A 17,320-nucleotide genomic window follows, 5' to 3' on the forward strand; every position below is an offset into this window, starting at 1 on the left:
GTAGTTTTAAAGTCATAATCAGAGGGGGATCAGGGAGAGGATATTCATAAACCTGTGATATCCCATTTACATGCAGTATAATATTAAGAATATTTAAAAATAATTGTTTACTTGTTTGACCACAGAGATCATTTAAATTTCCAGAAAAATTATAGTAGATGAAGGACTCTAAGTTAGGTATATCTTGGATTTACATTGGGATGAAAAAAAATTGTAAGTATAAGATTCAAGGGGAATAAAGTATGGTATTCCATTAAAGAAAGCGCCTACAAATCATATGAAACATTGTGATTTTTAAATGCAATTGCCAAAGTCAAAAGAAACCATTACATTCCACCCCAACTGTTACTTCATTACAGATGCATCAAGCCGTCACTTATAAACAACAGTGCGTTGGGTTCAACCTTTCAGATGAATGGGCCTTTGTTCCCACCTTGGTCTAGCCATGTAATCATAATGCAGTTTTTTTAAAATTCAAAATATTGTGTTTAGTGGAAGGAAAATGCATGCTTTTTTGTGTTTTCTAAATGCCATTTATACTTTTTCAAAACGGAGTACCATTGACTGGGAAAGAAGTAAATAACCCTTACTAAGCTTTCCATTCCTCTTCTGCTTTATCTCAAGGAACTCCAGCACCTCCAGACCATCCTTTGTGGAGTTGCACCTGATGGCGCCCCTTGGGTCACGTTGCCACGTGTATTCAGCAGTAAACATCCTCCTGTGCTGTTTGCTTCCTTAATGACAATATGGACCAATGCACAGTATTTATCAAGGGGTAACCAAGGAAGCTAAGGTTAGGTTAAGGCACACCTAATCCTCTCAGGGGATCTTGCCAAGAGCACAAAGGGTAAAGTACAGATATCAATTTTATTGTTCAGAATTCTTTAATTGAAGTCCCGGGGAGTCTGAAAACTTAAGAGGAAAGATATATGGGCTGCAGTAACTAACCACTGCAGTAGCAGATGTTATACAGGAAAACTGTGCGAGGGATATAAGCGTGTTTTGACTTTGACTATGCACTTGGACTAACACATCCTTCCTCACTAATGGAAATCATATGCAAACGTTTTGTAAGGTATATTAATTTCCATGGCAGACATCGAATTGTTTTCCTTTTAAAAAAATATATGCTTTGTCCAATGGGGTAACGACTTCAGTTTCATGTACAAGCTGGATTTTTCCTAAATGTGCAGAGTTTTCTGTTTTCCAAAGTATTGACAATGCAGCCACAAGCTTTGGGCTGGCTGTCTTAAAGGGTGTTTTCCGGAGCTACCCCTCTCTCTGCTCTGCCAATTATGTGCCACTTTGTCTTGGTGCTCTGATTGCTTTCTTCTGAGAGGGAAATTCCTCTTTCATCAGTATGGATGCACTGTTTTCACACACTGCAAGTGCTGTGTTGCTGTGTCAGTCATCCTATTAGGGCCAGTTTCAGACGAGTAGGGCTGACGAACTTGCTGGGGATTGGCTGCTCACAGCTGGGAGGGATTTGTCGGAAGGAAGGGCTGCAGCTTACAGCAACAGAGTTTAGACTGTCTTTGCTTCATCATCTGAAGGCAAAATTTTCCAGATACGGCAGACGGCTCTCAGAGTACAATAAACAGGGAATGAGAACTATTCACATGGAAATTTCTTCCCCATGATGCAGCGGAGAAGCCTCGGCCGCTTGATTTTGCCAGATGTTCCTGGGGTTACTGTAAAAGGAAAGGAGAGGCAGAGCTAAACAAGGTAGGGAAATCATCCCCCCCTTCTTTTTTTTTTTTTTTTTTCCTGAATGTTTAAAGAGTTTGCTGCAGTATGCTGCATTCCGTGTATGTTGCTTAGGGAAGCCAGGGAAACCGGATTCCACTAGTTCAAATGTAATACTTGCAGGGGGGACCCTGGAGTTTTACGTAACATTTTGATTCGAGAAAGAGAAATGGCAAAGCGTGGATCTATGCTGCCTGTCTGGGGTGAGGCATAAAACGAGTTTTTATTCGAAGAATAGATCCATTGATTACTCAACAAAAACCGTTTGAATTCTTGGGAGCATTGTTATTTTCTTGTTCTAGAAAATTTTCATACTGTCGTAGTTAGCTCCCGAATAAATAAAGTTTACGTTGATCCTATTATTTGAAAACAGACTCGTAATTAAGAAAGAGAAAAAAAAAAACTTCACGGTAAATAATTATCAATTGGACGTTTAGCCCAAGAACTACGTCTACTTATTGGAAATTAGGGACCTACCTAGCTCTACAATGCCACGGCTTTAACTGAGTTTCAAAAGCACATTTTTAACAAGCCAGCAAGAGGTAGCTTTCTGACAAGTTTTTGATACTGTAGTTCAATGTTTACATTTCTTTTTCTGGCATGTCTGAGCCTTTGTTTCCAGCTTAAAAGTGGAACCATTACATTCAAAAGTAAAGCTGGGTTAATAATGCTTACTGCAATTATCTGATCTTTATGCATTTTTAATGAGAACACACAGCCAGCAGAATAATTTAATGAGGGCAGGCTAGCTTTTAAAGCTGTGTTTTCACTGTGCCGAACCATATCAACTTTCTAGCCGAGAAGCAGCAGTGAGAAATGATGGAGAAGATTTATTTTTAACACACTTGGCCCAAGAGAAGGAAAGGATATATTTGTTAAAGAATTCTTTCTGCCCTTTTCCGTTTTAAATTTCTGCCAGGCATGAGGAAACTGTGCTTTTTTGTTAGGCCTCAGAAGCATATGTTTACAATAAATGTGTAACATTTTTAGAATAGTTAGCAAGCACTGAAGCAAAGAAAAAAAAAAATCTGACTTGCGTAACCATCACCACCGTGAATGTTGTTCAAGAAGCATCACTGGCCTTTGAAAAGACAAAGGTTAAGTGGAAAGATATTTGTTAATTGAGTCATATGTGCATTTTGGGGATAAAAAAGTAAAAAGATAAAGAGGTTCTTATAACCTGTACACAAGATGAAGTTTCTTCAGCTAGCTTGCCTGTTTTGGAAGAAGCCGTAGAAGTACTCATTTAAATAAGGGCAATGCCACGTAGATTCTTCCAGACCCACTGTTTTTACTTTCAAGGAGAAGTGCAGGACACTAGCCCAGAACTTCTGACGTCATCTCCCAACTATTTCTGCTGTGTGTTTTTTATTCAAGCTCGTGGAGAGGAATATTTTTTTATGTCCTGGCTAGGAACGTTCTAACTGTCACTTGGCAGGTCTTGAGTTAGGTCTTCATATTTCCGTCCTTTCTAAACCCTAAACCGACCTCCAGCAGAAATAGGGCACCTTCTCCTACCTGCTTCCTCATGTCGGGCAGGTCAGGGCGGTTTTTCTGCAGGACCCTGGCCGTGCTGACTGGAAGCGGCAGGGAGTGGAGCACAGCTCTGCTTCTGGTCCCACTTCCCCTCAGTGTAGCCCAGCACTGCCCCCTGGGCAGACAGTCCCCGTGGCCCCATTCCTAGCTCCCCCAGAGCCACTTTTTAGGGCCCAGGTTATGCCACCGGGTTCGCGGCTGGTCGTGATGGTGGGAACAGCCGCTCTGATAGAAAGAGCACCGTGTCCTCGTGCAGATGGACCCAAGGAAGGGCAGTCCAGTACTGCAGGCTGTTCATCCCGTGTCACAAGTGGCAACCTTGGTCGTCGCGATCAGGGGATGGTTAGTTTTTAATAAGGCGGCTTTTCAGAAAGAATTTCCGTTAGAACAGCTTGGAGTTCTCGGGAGTTCCCAGTCCTTGTCTGCATCCTCTTTAGGACTGCTTGTGTTGTGTAGCCTCAAGCAAGCACCCATCTCAATTTTTCTCTCTCTTAATAGAATTGAATAATACTTGCTACACTTTCCTTCATACTTCTAGCATTTTGAGAGGTCTTGACCTTGCATCCAAAAAACACAAAAAAGTTGTTTGTCTGTTGACACAGTGAGCTAGTTAAAGTACAAAGGGATAAAACCTCCCTATTAGTGAAACTGGTAAATGCCTTAGGGTGTTAAGATATATAGTCATATATACAGAACGCTTCAATCTACTTCATGTTCATGTACGTTTTCTAGGGATATTTATCCTTAGACCAACGCATACAATTTCCAAGGAGATCAGAGCATTGCTGTGTGCATTTTCTCCATGGATCTTGTGCGATATACTAGAAACTGTGCAAACCAGACCCTTCAGACACAGGCCTTGCAGTGCCCAAAGCATTTAGTGCTTTTTTCTTTGACTTTGGTATTACATGTGCGCAAGTGGAGTGAATGAGAGAGAGAATGAGAGGAAAGGAGACAAACACGCTTGTGAAATCTAACTGGTTGTGCAGCGTTACTGGTTAACAGCCTGCCTTCTCCCTGCTAGTTGTTTTAATTTGCCGTTGCTATGGTAAACACAAATCAATATCACATGGCTACCAGCCAGTCCCGCTCGGGGAGTGCCACAGAGATTCAAGATCAGGTACTCACGCTTCCAAGCAAGAATTGCGAGAAGCGGATTCAGATGCTGAGTTTGAGGGATTTCCTTATGGGAGACTGATAAGGTTCAGGCTTGCATGCGTTTTCTCTTCCTTTCTTCCTGCACTTTCCTACCGGTAACAGAAAAGCTGGGTATTGTATGTCAACGAGACGTCAATAAGAAAAAAAAAAAAAAATGGGAAGGCCTACTGATTTGTTTACATTTTCCAAGATGACAAAACATATTATCAAAATAGAAGGAGGCTGGCCACGTGGCAAGTGGCAAAGGATTCTGATTAACGAAGAGGTGGGACACCTGCAGGACCTGTTGGTTGTGAAAACATAGTTTGGGGTCTTGAGTAGCTCCAGGTACAGCCGCACAGGAGAGCTGGTAGGTCAGAAACAGTTGTGACTGCCGTGTCAGGCAGAGAAAGCTGGCATCTCTGGGGAGCAGGTGGGCAGGGGGGCGAGGGGCGTTATGGAAAGATAGGGAGGTGTGAGGCATCAACGTCGGCCCGGAGCAAAGTCACGAGAAAGCTGTAGGTCCAAAGGCAGGCCAGGGGAGCCCGGAAGCCCGGGGGTAGAACAGCACAGGGGCAGGACACTTAGCTCCTCTCATAAAACCTGCCTGAGGCCCAACCTGAAGGCCCAGCAAAGAAAGAGAGAAAGTGGCTGTGAAGAGAAGTAAAGATGTCATGTGCCCAGGCATACTTTCTGGAAGGAACCAGATGGGCACAGATGTCCCCTGCCGGGTGGAGCAAAGAACTTGGTACTTCATGCTCTGCTTTACTTCAGAAGAACGATGCAGGAAGACTTAGCTGGGCTTTGTCAATTAGTTGCAATACTGTTTTTTTACCTCCAGATTTCTACTCAGCTCAGTTGTTTCTTGGTTTTTGTTGTTTTGTTTTGTTGTTTAATGTGCACAAACTGTTAGTTGCAGCTGTGATAATATTCATAGTAAGGGGCTCAAGGTGGCGTCATGGCTGGTCTGCATCAGGCCATGCCTCCAGTTGCTCAGCCTCGTTGAGCTGAAGCTGGTCCCCGCTCCGTTGCTGAGGGTGAACATAGGTGTGAAAGGCGAGGCCATAGGGTTTCTTCTGTGATCCGGAGCCACAGTGCTGATGGATAAGTTTTCGGCTGGCCTGCTCCCCTCAATATGGCAGAAACGCTTGGTAATAAAAGTGGACCCACTGATTTACCTTAGTGCTCTGACAAAGACTGCATTGTCTCCGAGGTCCTAGGTCGGTATATTCCATCAATCAGTCAACAAGTGTTTATTAAACACCTCTTGGCTCCCCTGGCTTTTGCCATTTGGTTAGAACAAGTCAATTACCTAATAGCTAACTCTGAGTATGTGCAAAATGTAGGACAGAAAGAAACAATGCAGAATTGTAAGTTTCAAAGACTTTAATAATAACTTTATTGGCTAACATTAATTTAACACTGTTAACCATCAAACATGAATTGTAGGTTTGAGACAGTTTTGGCGTTTGGGGGAGGTATAAGAGAAGGAATTTTGAGTTTTAACTCTGTAATTTCTTCACCTCTACTATATTTCTCAGCATAATACTGTTTAAATAATATATAATGATGTACGATCAGCGACAGACGTATGAGAATGCTGCCTCCGCAAATCCAAACTATGAGGCTGTGGAGAGCATTCCCCCTTCTCAGCAAGCTGAGAGACAGCCCCGAAATGACCGGGGAATATGGGTGCATCGTCCAAAAGGATCTTAGCCATCAATCAGCAAAAGGAAATCCTAGACCCTCTCCCACACTTCTGAGCCTCGGGAGAGAGCCCCGAAATGACCGGGGAATATGGGTGCATCGTCCAAAAGGATCTTAACCATCAATCAGCAAAAGGAAATCCTAGACCCTCTCCCACACTTCTGAGCCTCGGGGTGGCTGAGATCTCACCGTCCCCATCCCAGCAAGGAAACCTGATTCCTGACCCTGGAGGGTTAATTAAGCTCTACCACCCCGACACACACAACTCTTTTTTAAAAGCACAGTTACTTTAAAAAAAAATCTATTTCCCTTTTTAAACACAGAGTTTTTGTTTTGCTTTGTTTTTCACCCTGACATCAAAATTAATGTGTGTGCTCTGGGCACAGACAAGCCACAAGTTTGGGAAGAGCTGGGAGAGGAGACTGAGGGTGTAAGGGAGCCTCAAGAATTCTTTTCAGCGATGGGTCCTGGCAGGCAGATGGGCAGGTTCTAAGGTCTAGGAGCATCGAGGCGAGCTGGTTGCCAGAGAAGGACTCTGGGGGAGTGAGCCATCTCAGAAGACAGCAGAAGGAGGCAGGAGGCATGGAAGACGCTGCAGGTCCCTGGGCCTGAGCAGTTTGCAATCCACACTAGCTGGGGCACAAGACACTTTACAAACAAGATAAGAGCAGCTCAGCACACAAATGCCATCAGAAGGATAATTAGCATATGTATAGTTCTGTACCCTCTACAGAGAGCTTTCACAGACTTTATCTCAATTAACAGTTCAAACAGAGGGTTAAAAACTGGGAGCCTAAGATTAGAGCATGCCTGTGAGGATGTACTAGGTAAAGCTTCTGGCGGAGATGAGTTATAAACCGGATTTTAAAAACTCGTATTCATTGATTTTTTTCAGTGTTGGATTTGAATTTAGAAAACCAGGAGACACAAGTGCTCCTGGTTACAAGTATGCGTGTCACCTTCTCCTGTCCCCAGATGCTTTCTTGGACAACTACGCTTCAAAACTAGTACAGTAGGCAGTCTGGATGTGGCAGCAGAGCAGGAGAGGTTGGTTGGCTTCGCTTTCCCAGCTCTGACTGCTCAGAAGTCATTAGGCGACAAAACCTACACTAGTTTCATGCCCCAACCCAGGCACACAGTGGCAACGTGAGTCTGGCTATGACTGGCAAGGAGGTGCTTCTAGAACATAACAATCGTAAATGGTTGTAAAAGGCTCACAGGTCAGGGAAGAACCATAGTCAACAATGAACCCCAAATTCAAAGTAGTCCATTTGCCCATTAGAGCACCTCACTGAGTTCTCTTAAGCCTGTTAAAGGGGTTGGGGCAGAAATGAATGTTTTAGTGGCATGTGTTATAAACTAGGTGCTTAACACACATATCTTGTGTATTTCGAACCTTAAAAGAACTTCATGAAGTTAATGTTTTCCCCGCAAAGTTAACGCTGGCCAATAGAAGTTCTGAAAGTTTCCGGAACACACCCGTGATCCCACAGCTGGTATCTGGCAGAGCCAGGATTTAAACTCAGGCCCGATCATACCTCCAAATCCTATAGGGAGGCAGCACCCTGTTTTCAGCTGAGCAAATAAAATAGAGGAAATAAAAATAATTTACTTGCAGAAAGAAAGCTCAAGGTGAAGGTAGGAGGCCGATTATTTTAGAAATCTCAGATGTGCTTTATATAGTTTACATTATGATGTATAAATACTGAATGTAATAACACTAGCATCTTACTTCATATATCATTTCTGTTTTTATCCTTATCGTCTCTTTTAACGGCCACAAAGCCCCCTATGTGTCCCCATCTGAAAAATTAAATAAAAACCCAATTTGAGTGAGGTTAAAAATCTCACCAGCCAAACAGCGGAAAAGCTGGTCCTCAAAACTGTGGGAATCTGTGTGTATGATATTCAACGAGATCAAACGGTCTTTAAATGAAATGACACTGCAGCCTGACTTGGAGTTTTCTTGCAATGGATGTTGCCTACTGGACTAGAGCTCAACCCAGGCAATTTTGGGAAGACAGTATGTTTTTGATTAAGATGTTGAATTACTTTTTAAAAATCTATCTATTTTGGGCGTCCTAGATACTAGCTTCACCTAATCAACTTAAAAGGATTGGTGAAGTATCTATTATGTCAGTGATTTACTGCCTGTAGTTTTCAATGCTCTGGGAGTTCAGGAAAGTGGAACTCCTTTTGGGTTGGAGTACTAGATAAGGCTCCGAAGAGGAAGAGATACTTCCTCTAGCTCTCTATGGATGTACTGTCTCTAGATCAGTGTTTCTACAATGGGATGTTTACACCCCAAGCCTAGGGCAAGGCCATCATCTCCGTGAGGAAAGGAAATAGTTGAAATTACATCTTATATGTTATTTAACCCGTCCTTTTAAAATGTCACGTTTCACACGTGTGATAATGTATGTAGCATATTAGTATTGTTAGGCAAGTATAACATTTATAAATAAGTAACTAACCTTATAATGGTTGTTCCTGCACGAAAGTATTTTTCTGATGGGGATATATGATCTAAAAAGTTTGGAGAGGACAATAGTCAAAAATAGAGGAAGGAAGATTATCTCTAGAAGGGAGGAACAGCATGATGTAATGTAGGGGCCAGTGTGGAACTTTGAAGAATAGGGATTAAATGCTGGAAAAGAAGCATTTTTTCAGTGTGGAAATAAGTTTAGACAGAGTGGGGGAGTGCGACTCTGGGAGAACTAAAGAGCCACGTGGAAGAGTTTCATTTGTTACCTACAGCATCACGTCTAATGCTTTATAAGGATTGAATTGAACTTGTGAGATCAGGTTAGAGGTTAGAAAATTTGTAACAAGTGATGCCACTGGCCGGAAAACTTCTGCAATATTTCAGGCATCGTGTGGGAAGGAGTTGGCTTAGAATGGCCGAGTGAGGATGGAGGAGATAAGGGCAAATCTAAAAGATGTCTTGAAGGAAAAATAATAGAGGCTAGTGAGAGCTCAGAAGAGCCAAAGTGACACTGGAGTTTCTAGCAGGAGAAATATCTGTGGGACCCTAACAGAAAATAGGGGTAGATGGAAAAAGGGGCCCATCATGGGAATGGGGTCAGGGGAGGGAGGGAGGATGAGTTTTGAGTTTTGAGTCCTGGTAATGGTGTTTTAGCTAACGATGGGTCATCGAAGTGGGTCATCCGTAGACATCTGACAACATGAAATGGAGAACAGCTTAGGCACCAGGCTGCAAACGTAAACTGAGACATACCTGTGTTGAAGCCATTGTTGAGGCCAGGAGTGCTTACTGCCTCCAAGAAGAAGGGAACATAAATGGAGACGGGGAGATGACCAAGGATGAGCCTTGGGGAAGACTGCCCGGGCCCAGAGAGAATAAGAGCTAGCAAGGAATCGGGAAAACGAATACCCACAAAGGAGCAAAACTGTCAATCAAAAAATAAGTAACCAAGACTGTTGCACACCATACCACGGCCTCCATGGCTCCTGTGCTGCATTGTTCTGCCGGAGCTTACCCTCTCTGACACGAGTGCTCAGCCCGTGGTCCTCGTGGAGGCCAATATCAACTCAATGCCATGGTGAGAGCCACGGAGTATCGGCGGATAAGGAGAGCTCCCCACCTGGGTCTTTCATGTAGATACAGACATAGATATTTGACTATTTAAAAAGTAACTCTTCACTAATAACCAAAAGAAAGCATTTAAAATCAACAATAATTGTTGATCAAGATGTATGCCTCTGTATCTCAAAATATACGTTTTGAGGGTATGAGTGGTTAGGACAGTCATTCCAGAGTGCTTGGAGATATTGCTGTTGTCAGAGACCTAGGAACAGGCCTTTGACCTGTTGTCAGAGACCTAGGGTCCATTCATTGCTGGCTCTAGCAGGCGTCAGCTGAACCCAGCTGTAAGGACTACTCTGAAGGCAATGAGAAAGTACCGTCATGCCTACAGTGAGCAAGCCAGAACAGCACTCCTCACGCTTCCGTGTGCACAGCAGACCACTGGGGATCGAATTCAAACTGTAGGGTCTTGATTCGGTAGATCAGGAGCGGGGGCCGAGATCCTGCATTCCTCCCAGATGAAGATGACGCTTGTTGCTTGCCCTGGAGGCTTTGCTGGCGTTAACGTAGACGGCGGTGGGCCTCCGGGTCTCAGATGATTTTAAAGGAGGCTCTGTGGGGCTGAGGGCCAGGACCTGCTTCCTCCATCCAGGAGGCCTTTCCAGGCTTCCGGGGCCCAAGAGTGGAGCAGAGGTCGAGCCGACTTATCCTGCAAGCCTTGCACCGAAGCTGCTGTGGTGGAGGCCACGAAGGTGAGCCTTCCAGCAGTTTCCAGCAGCTCCGTGGCCACAGCAGCAGGTCTGTGGATGGCGCCCCGTGCCCGCGATGGCCGTTTTCTCTGTGGACACAGACTCTCACCAATTCCCAAAAAGATTTGCTCACTGCCTCCAGGGAAGGCTAGTGTGTCTGTTTCCACGTCTGCTCCAGAGATATCTTTTCCTACCAAATATATGTGTTCAAAATCAGCCATAGACTTTTCCCTCTAGACAGTGGTTGGAGCTGGAGCCAGCGAGTCTGACAGCCTCAGCGGGTTACTTCGGGGAACTCTGACAAACCCAGCATTTCCCTTAGGATGCTCTCATTCTCCCCTCATTTCCTCCAAAGAATAGGAAGAGTGTAGAGGAAGTTATGTGCAATTAAAACCACATTTGTTTAAACATGCTAGTTGTAAAGTCTCATGCTATGAGTGAAGACGTTAAGAGAAACGACAGCTGTCGCAGGTGGTGGCTTCAGTGAAACTGTGGACAGTCTTAGATCTTGTTTCATGTCCGTCTGCCTTCCCTGCCCTCGAGAACTTCATTTTTCTGTATGTCCAGCATGCGGCCCCCTCTCTCCTAGAACCAGGGGTCCCGCTAACCAGAATTAGGGAAAGTCTTCCCTGCCCAGATACCCTTTTAGCCCACACACAAGACGACCGGTATTTTTATGCATTTTTAATTTACCAATAACCTTTTAGGACTGAAAGGAAACAAGTATTTATTGAGTGTCTACTATATGCCAAGCCCTCTGCTGAGAGCTTTATGTACATCAACTCAGTTAAACCTTTCTACAAAGAAAATAAAGTCCCAGGAGGCTGAGTTCCTTACCAAGGTCACACATGAACAAGTGACACAGAGCAGGGGGTGAAACTCCAGTTGGCAAGTTTCCGAACACCCAGACCTTTTCCAACCGTGCTTACTTGGGGGTAGCAACAAAAGGGGTTTGCTTCGGGAAAACTTCTCTCATTTGCACGTACTGTTAGCAGAATTCACTAAACGGTTAAATAGAACACAAACAAGCAATTCCTGGCAGCCTGGGCAGGCATGAGTTCAGTTTTAGCCGTGAGTTCCTCCTCACAAAGGGACCTGGGAAATCTCCAGGGACAGCTAGAGCATCATCTTCATTATTTGTTGTGATTAGTGGGCCTTTTCCTTACTCCTGAATCTCCTCTGTGTCTGTGTGCGTGTGTCTGTGTGCGTGTGTCCAGGTGTGCAGGAAGATGCTTAAAGAAAGATCTCGTCCGAGGTGCCTTCTAGATACTTTCAATTGATAACACGCTCATTATCAGCTGTGAGGCCTGTGTGAAAGTGAGATGCTCTGTGTGGCTGTGGTTTGCTACCCTCTAGGAGGACTTAGAAATCCCCTTTCCTTGCCATCGACTTCCCTGTTCTCGTGCAGAGCTGTTTACACTCACACGTGTCTCCCGTTCTCTGGCGGGGGCGCGTGTTACACCTCTCGGGCTGCATCTCCTGACCATCGTGGCACTGCAGGCTCTCCTTCTCCCTTACTCTGCTGGCTCCTGAGCTGACCCATGACCTCTCTCCCCGGGTTCTCTTCTCTCTGCCAAGGCTGTACCTGGCACCCCTCCCAAATGGCACACAGATGCCCCATGTCTCTGGGGTTCTCGTCACACCTGACTCTTAGCTGGTAGAAAGGACTCTTTATTTGCCCCTGAGGAAGCCCATCACTTGAACCCTGAAGTATCAGCTTCCTGGCATCCACCACAAAGACCGTCCCCTCAGGAAACAAAACAAACCCTATCTCCAGAGTTTCCCTGTTTCTTTTCTTCAAAGTTCCCGGTTGCAGCTAAGCTGCAAATAAGAGGCAGGCTCAAAGGGACTCGCTGCCTCTGGGGCTGCCGGACCCACGCGGAGCTTTGGCCTTTTTAACTCTTTGCTTCCTGTGACCTGCTGCGCGTCTCTGCTCCTCTGGGTGCTCAGGTATCAGGAGGGTGAGCTGTGAGGAGACATCGGGGTTGGCAGAGGAACTTCGCACACCCCACCAGATTCCGATCGCCCCTCCGAGAGCCACCCAACTGACGAAACCCACAACTGTGCGATGAAAAGCAGAAGGGAATCCCAAGATGGAAGGAATTGGCGGGACTACCTGGCACAATCCGCGTCTACCCTCTGCCACGGTCCTGCCAAGCAGACTCTAACTGCTGTTCATCCATCTCTATGTGCCGGCCAGTCACGACCCCACGATGCAAACAAACCGTAGCGCTTTGTTATGAAATTCTTCCCTGTGCTAAACCGAGACGTGACTCCCCACGACCTTCAGTGCTCAGCCCTTGTTCAGGCCTTTGGATTGACCCTAAGCAAGTCAAATGCCCCTTCGGCAGACGAGCCCCTTCCCATATTTAAAGATAGCTAACAAGCTCTCTCTGATAGGAGCAGCGGGCACTGCCTATTATCTTCAGGAAAGAATACTTTATTTGTGCAACTGAAGATACACAGTTTTTCCGGCAGCTTTGTCGCATTGCTGACCCATATTGGTGTTGTACTTGAACCTTGAACCAGCTGTGGTAGAGAAGGGGGTGGGGCTCTCCATTTTCCCTCAGCTCTGTTCAGGCCTGAGCACAGTGGGGAAAAGGTGATGGATGGAGGTGAAGCGGGGGAGGGACAGACAGCTTCCCCAACTGCACAGAAGGGTTGAAAATTGTCTTCCGTTCCAACAGTAGGCTCTAGGCACCTCTGGAAATGCCTGGTAAGTTCCTGGGCATTGACTTGCAAAACCACCCATAGATAGATAGATAGATAGATAGGTGGATAGATGGATAGATAGATGGGAGATAGATAAGAAATAGATAAATAGATAGATATAGATTCATATATATGTATCTATATAATACACTCACATAGATAGAGATTAATAAAGATACACCTATAGATAGCTTTAGATTACTGTATAAATAGATGGTTATAGATACAGATTAATATTTATATATACAGATAGAGATAGGTAGATAAAGATATAGATAAATGTATACACAAATAGATAGCTATATAGATGAGTATATATACACAGATGTAGATTGATTGATAGATAGATGATAGAAAGACATAAATGATAATGTTCACGCAACTTGAATACCACCTTAAGGCAGTTTTCAGAGGTAAAGTACGTGTTTTGGGTTTCCTTTTGTTTTGTTGCGTTTGTCTTCTGGCACGACAAAAGGGCAATCGTTTTAGCAGTAGCTCTGAGTCTTCCAGAGTTTCTCTGGGGCTCTCAGCATAGTCCTCAGCGGCTTAGAGACACACTCTGCCATCAGTAGATGCCAAGGTCACCGAAGGAACTAATTAATCCCAGCTCCAGTCAACAGCAGGCTGCACTAACCTGCCCTCCTTCCTCTGAGTGGGAGAAAGAAACCAGGAAGGATTTTCTCCCTCAGTTCTGCCAGGGCCTACTCAGGGCCTCCCTGAACAAACAAAGGGAGGCAGGGAAGGCTGGTAAACCATTTCCCGACTAACTGGCCAGGTTTCATCTAGAGAAAGCCTGTTCTAAGGCTTTAAAGCTTGAGTTGAGATAAGCCCTCCAGTTTTTCTTAGGAAAATTCCCAGGTTGATAATTAACCTGAAGGTCCCCAGGCCCCCCTACTCTATCACAACACTGCCTTTTTTTTTTTTCTTTACTGCTAGTTTCACTAATCCTCTAAACCCAGCCAGCACTCTTCGCCTTGTTGAAAATTTGCCTTTTTAATTAAACCTACAAATTTTCCAGCTGACCACTAGGGAGCAAGAAACTTTTTCCCCCTCAGGGTAAAATTGATGGCATATAACCCAGACCACACTAAATAATTGATCAGACAAAATAATTGAGAGGAGTGGTGATTTGGGGAAACAATGCCGGGCTGACAACCCAAGAGGTGAAGTTGGAGATGGTTGCGGTTCAAACATTGTGGATCCCCGAGTTAATAATCGTCCCCTTAGCCAGATACACGCTGCGTCCTGAGTTAATTGTTCTGCGGCTGTGGATGTTTTTTTTTTTTTTTTTTGCTGTACGCGGGCCTCTCACTGCTGTGGCCTCTCCCGTTGCGGAGCACAGGCTCCGGACACGCAGGCTCAGCGGCCATGGCTCACGGGCCCAGCCGCTCCGCGGCATGTGGGATCTTCCCGGACCAGGGCACGAACCCGTGTCCTCTGCATCGGCAGGCGGACTCTCAACCACTGCGCCACCGGGGAAGCCCAAGGCTGTGGATTTTTATTTGACGTTCTGATCCCTTCCTTCCAGCTTGAGAATGAGCGCGGAGAGTAACAGAGAAGCTCGGACAGGGCCTGCGTGTTTTGTCAGGTCAGCAGTCCGGGGTCAGTGCCGCCACGTTTTAGCCCCTGGTCCTCAGTGGGTGCCCCGCTGCCCCGACCCACCGCAGCTGCTACAGCAGGATGGGCATCGGTCTGGAGTTAGTTTCACCTTACAGTTTGGCAAGACCAGCAAATCCTGGAGTTAGGGTTGTGACACTCTCCATCTTGCTCTCTGGTTCAAAACCGAAAAAAGAAATCAAAACCATATGTTCAGTACGGTATCAGGCTTCTAGTGAACACTGTGCTATGAAATAATAATCAGAGACCTAGCCCCGTATCCAGAGGCTTGGGAAAAAGGAGCCGGCCTGCTCCAGCCAAGCTGAGGCAGGTAGGGAAGGGCGATTCCACTTGCTTCCTTTCTCAAAATGGCATGTCGCTGGAATGCTTCCAGCTTCTAATGGGGAAAGCAGAGCGAGGCTGCGTTTTCTGACTTATTTCCCTCCTTCACATCTCCCTTCTTCCCCTCACATCTTCAGGATGGAAAATTAGAAACACTTTTCTCCTACACACAAAACTACTCCCTCACACACACTTTTTTTTTTTTTTTCCGCTTTGAAATAGCAGTTGCTACCAGAAAAGTCTTCTCAAAACACACACGCTGTCCTGGCCAGAACAAAGGGTTAACTTCACCTGGAGCCAGCTAGTTAGACGTAGTGGCTAGCTGAGGAGAAGGCTCACCCTTTGCGGAAAGGGAGGTTATGACCCAGAGAGACGCCGGAGGGGCAGCCAGGGTCCTGCTAAGACGTGACCTCTCAGTCCGGGTGTGGGTTACCCAATGTGTTCACTTGGTGGAATCCAGCGAGCTGGACACTTAGGATAAGGGGCTAGGTCTTTTAGTCTTTCCTGCCTGTAAGAAAAAATGTTTAAATGTAGCTGGCCGCCGGGTACTGCCTGTTATCAGATAAACGAAGAACTAGTCAGAAGGTACCCCTGTTTCCGTCTTTTATTTCCACTCACGTCTCCCCACCTTATCTGTTTCTCTCCTAAACTTCCGGGCTTCCGAAGTGGGGCTCCATTCCCACTAATAACAGGAACCATGAAGCCCTATAACGTCCTGCCCCCGGGCCAGTGGAAGTTAATGCTTCAAATGCAAACTTGAAAGGAAGTCATCGGTGTTAAATAATAACGATGATTGTGATGATGGTAATCATGATAGTAATAATAAGGCCACTTGGTCATGGTGTACAAATCATCTACTTTTCTCTCCCTGTTTTTATGTTTTACAAACACATGAAAGTTTTGCTTAAAAGGTTTTGGGGTTTTTTTTTTTATCCTATTTGGCAGTCAAGACTAGTGGGAGGAAGGGACACCCTGGAGACCACAGATGACAGTGCCCTTTGCCCTTTCGGGGGACTGCAGGTCTCAAAAGATAAATAAGGGTGGCTGAGGATGGCCAGAAGCCACAGCTTGCGCATTGTTGACATGGATTTGAACCCTGGCCTCCCCCGCTTAGGATGAACAAAAGTTACCAAGACACTTGGAGCTTTGATCTCCTGGTTGGCACAAATCAAGATCATCGTGACACGTCTCAGGATTTTTGTGATGATTTGGTGAAACAAGGTACCGGAAGTGCCCTGCACACTGTGAAAGCCCCAGTGTCCGTGGGAGAGACAGAATCATTGTTAATTTTATCTTCACCTGCTTGGCCAGAGCAAATGTGTTCTACTTAGTGAAGTTTTCTTGGCTACAGAAAAGTTTGCGGAGAAAAAGAATGCTGTGTGAAAGGTCACGGTCTTCAGTTTTCCTCATTTCCTTTTTTCTCATGGAATTTATGCTCTAGAATAACAGATAAAATGTACAAATAAATCGCCCTGGTGAAGGTAATCCGTGCCACAAGGGGGGTGTAAGGTGTCTTTGCAGAAGGTTAACTGCTGTCCAGGTGAGGCAAGGAGGGCTTCCTGGAAGATACAGCCTCTGACCCAGCGTGTGAAGGCAGGGCAGGACCACGGTGCATGCACTTGGGGGCACCCGTGCAGGTGTCCGCGGAGCAGGGGGCAGAGTCTAGGGAATACCCTCAGGGGCAGAGCTGAAATGCTTGGAGGACCCTGAATGCCAAGCTATAGGTTTTGAACTTTATCCAGAGTACAGCAGAGAGCCACCAAATGTTTGTGAGCAGGTGAGTGATGGCGTCAGACACCACCTGAGGGAGACAATTCTGTGAGCACAGTTTAGAGCCGAGAACCACAGGCACCCAGGAGTCACGGAGGCGTGAGCTGGAATAGTGGCGATGCAGCGTCGCGGGAGGCGAGGCACCGGTACAAGGGCAGCGTCCTAAGATCGTGGGCAGGACTTGTGGAAGCCGAGGGAAAAGGGGGGGTGAAGTGAGTTTGCAGGAACATTCATGATGCCAATGACAGAAGCTCCCCAGAAGGCGTGGGGGAGGGAATCAGATTGGTTCCGGTCATCAGAAGCTTGAAGTGAAGTTGGAATGTCCTCATGGAAGTGTGGGTCATGGCTTCCGTGGAGTGCAGAGCTAAATGTACATTTGGGATACATCCACAGAGGTGTCTGCACTCATAAAAGGCGTTGAGATCCCTAAGGAAGCAAGTGTGATCTAGAAAATGGTCGATGGCACAGGCTTGGGGAA

General features: G+C 45.7%; 1 protein-coding gene across 1 annotated transcript in view; it reads left to right on the top strand.

Annotated features, from left to right (window-relative positions):
* The first annotated feature begins 1,526 nt into the window (after nucleotides 1-1,526).
* MBNL2 (muscleblind like splicing regulator 2) overlaps nucleotides 1,527-17,320 on the top strand; it is a 151,619-nt gene continuing 135,825 nt past the window's right edge. The window contains exon 1 of the mRNA XM_065896032.1: nucleotides 1,527-1,725. The gene's annotated coding sequence lies outside the window, so the exon portion shown is untranslated. The remainder of the gene's footprint in view (nucleotides 1,726-17,320) is intronic.

The sequence above is a fragment of the Phocoena phocoena genome, chromosome 18 (genome assembly GCF_963924675.1).
Source record: "Phocoena phocoena chromosome 18, mPhoPho1.1, whole genome shotgun sequence".
Lineage (NCBI taxonomy): Eukaryota > Metazoa > Chordata > Mammalia > Artiodactyla > Phocoenidae > Phocoena > Phocoena phocoena.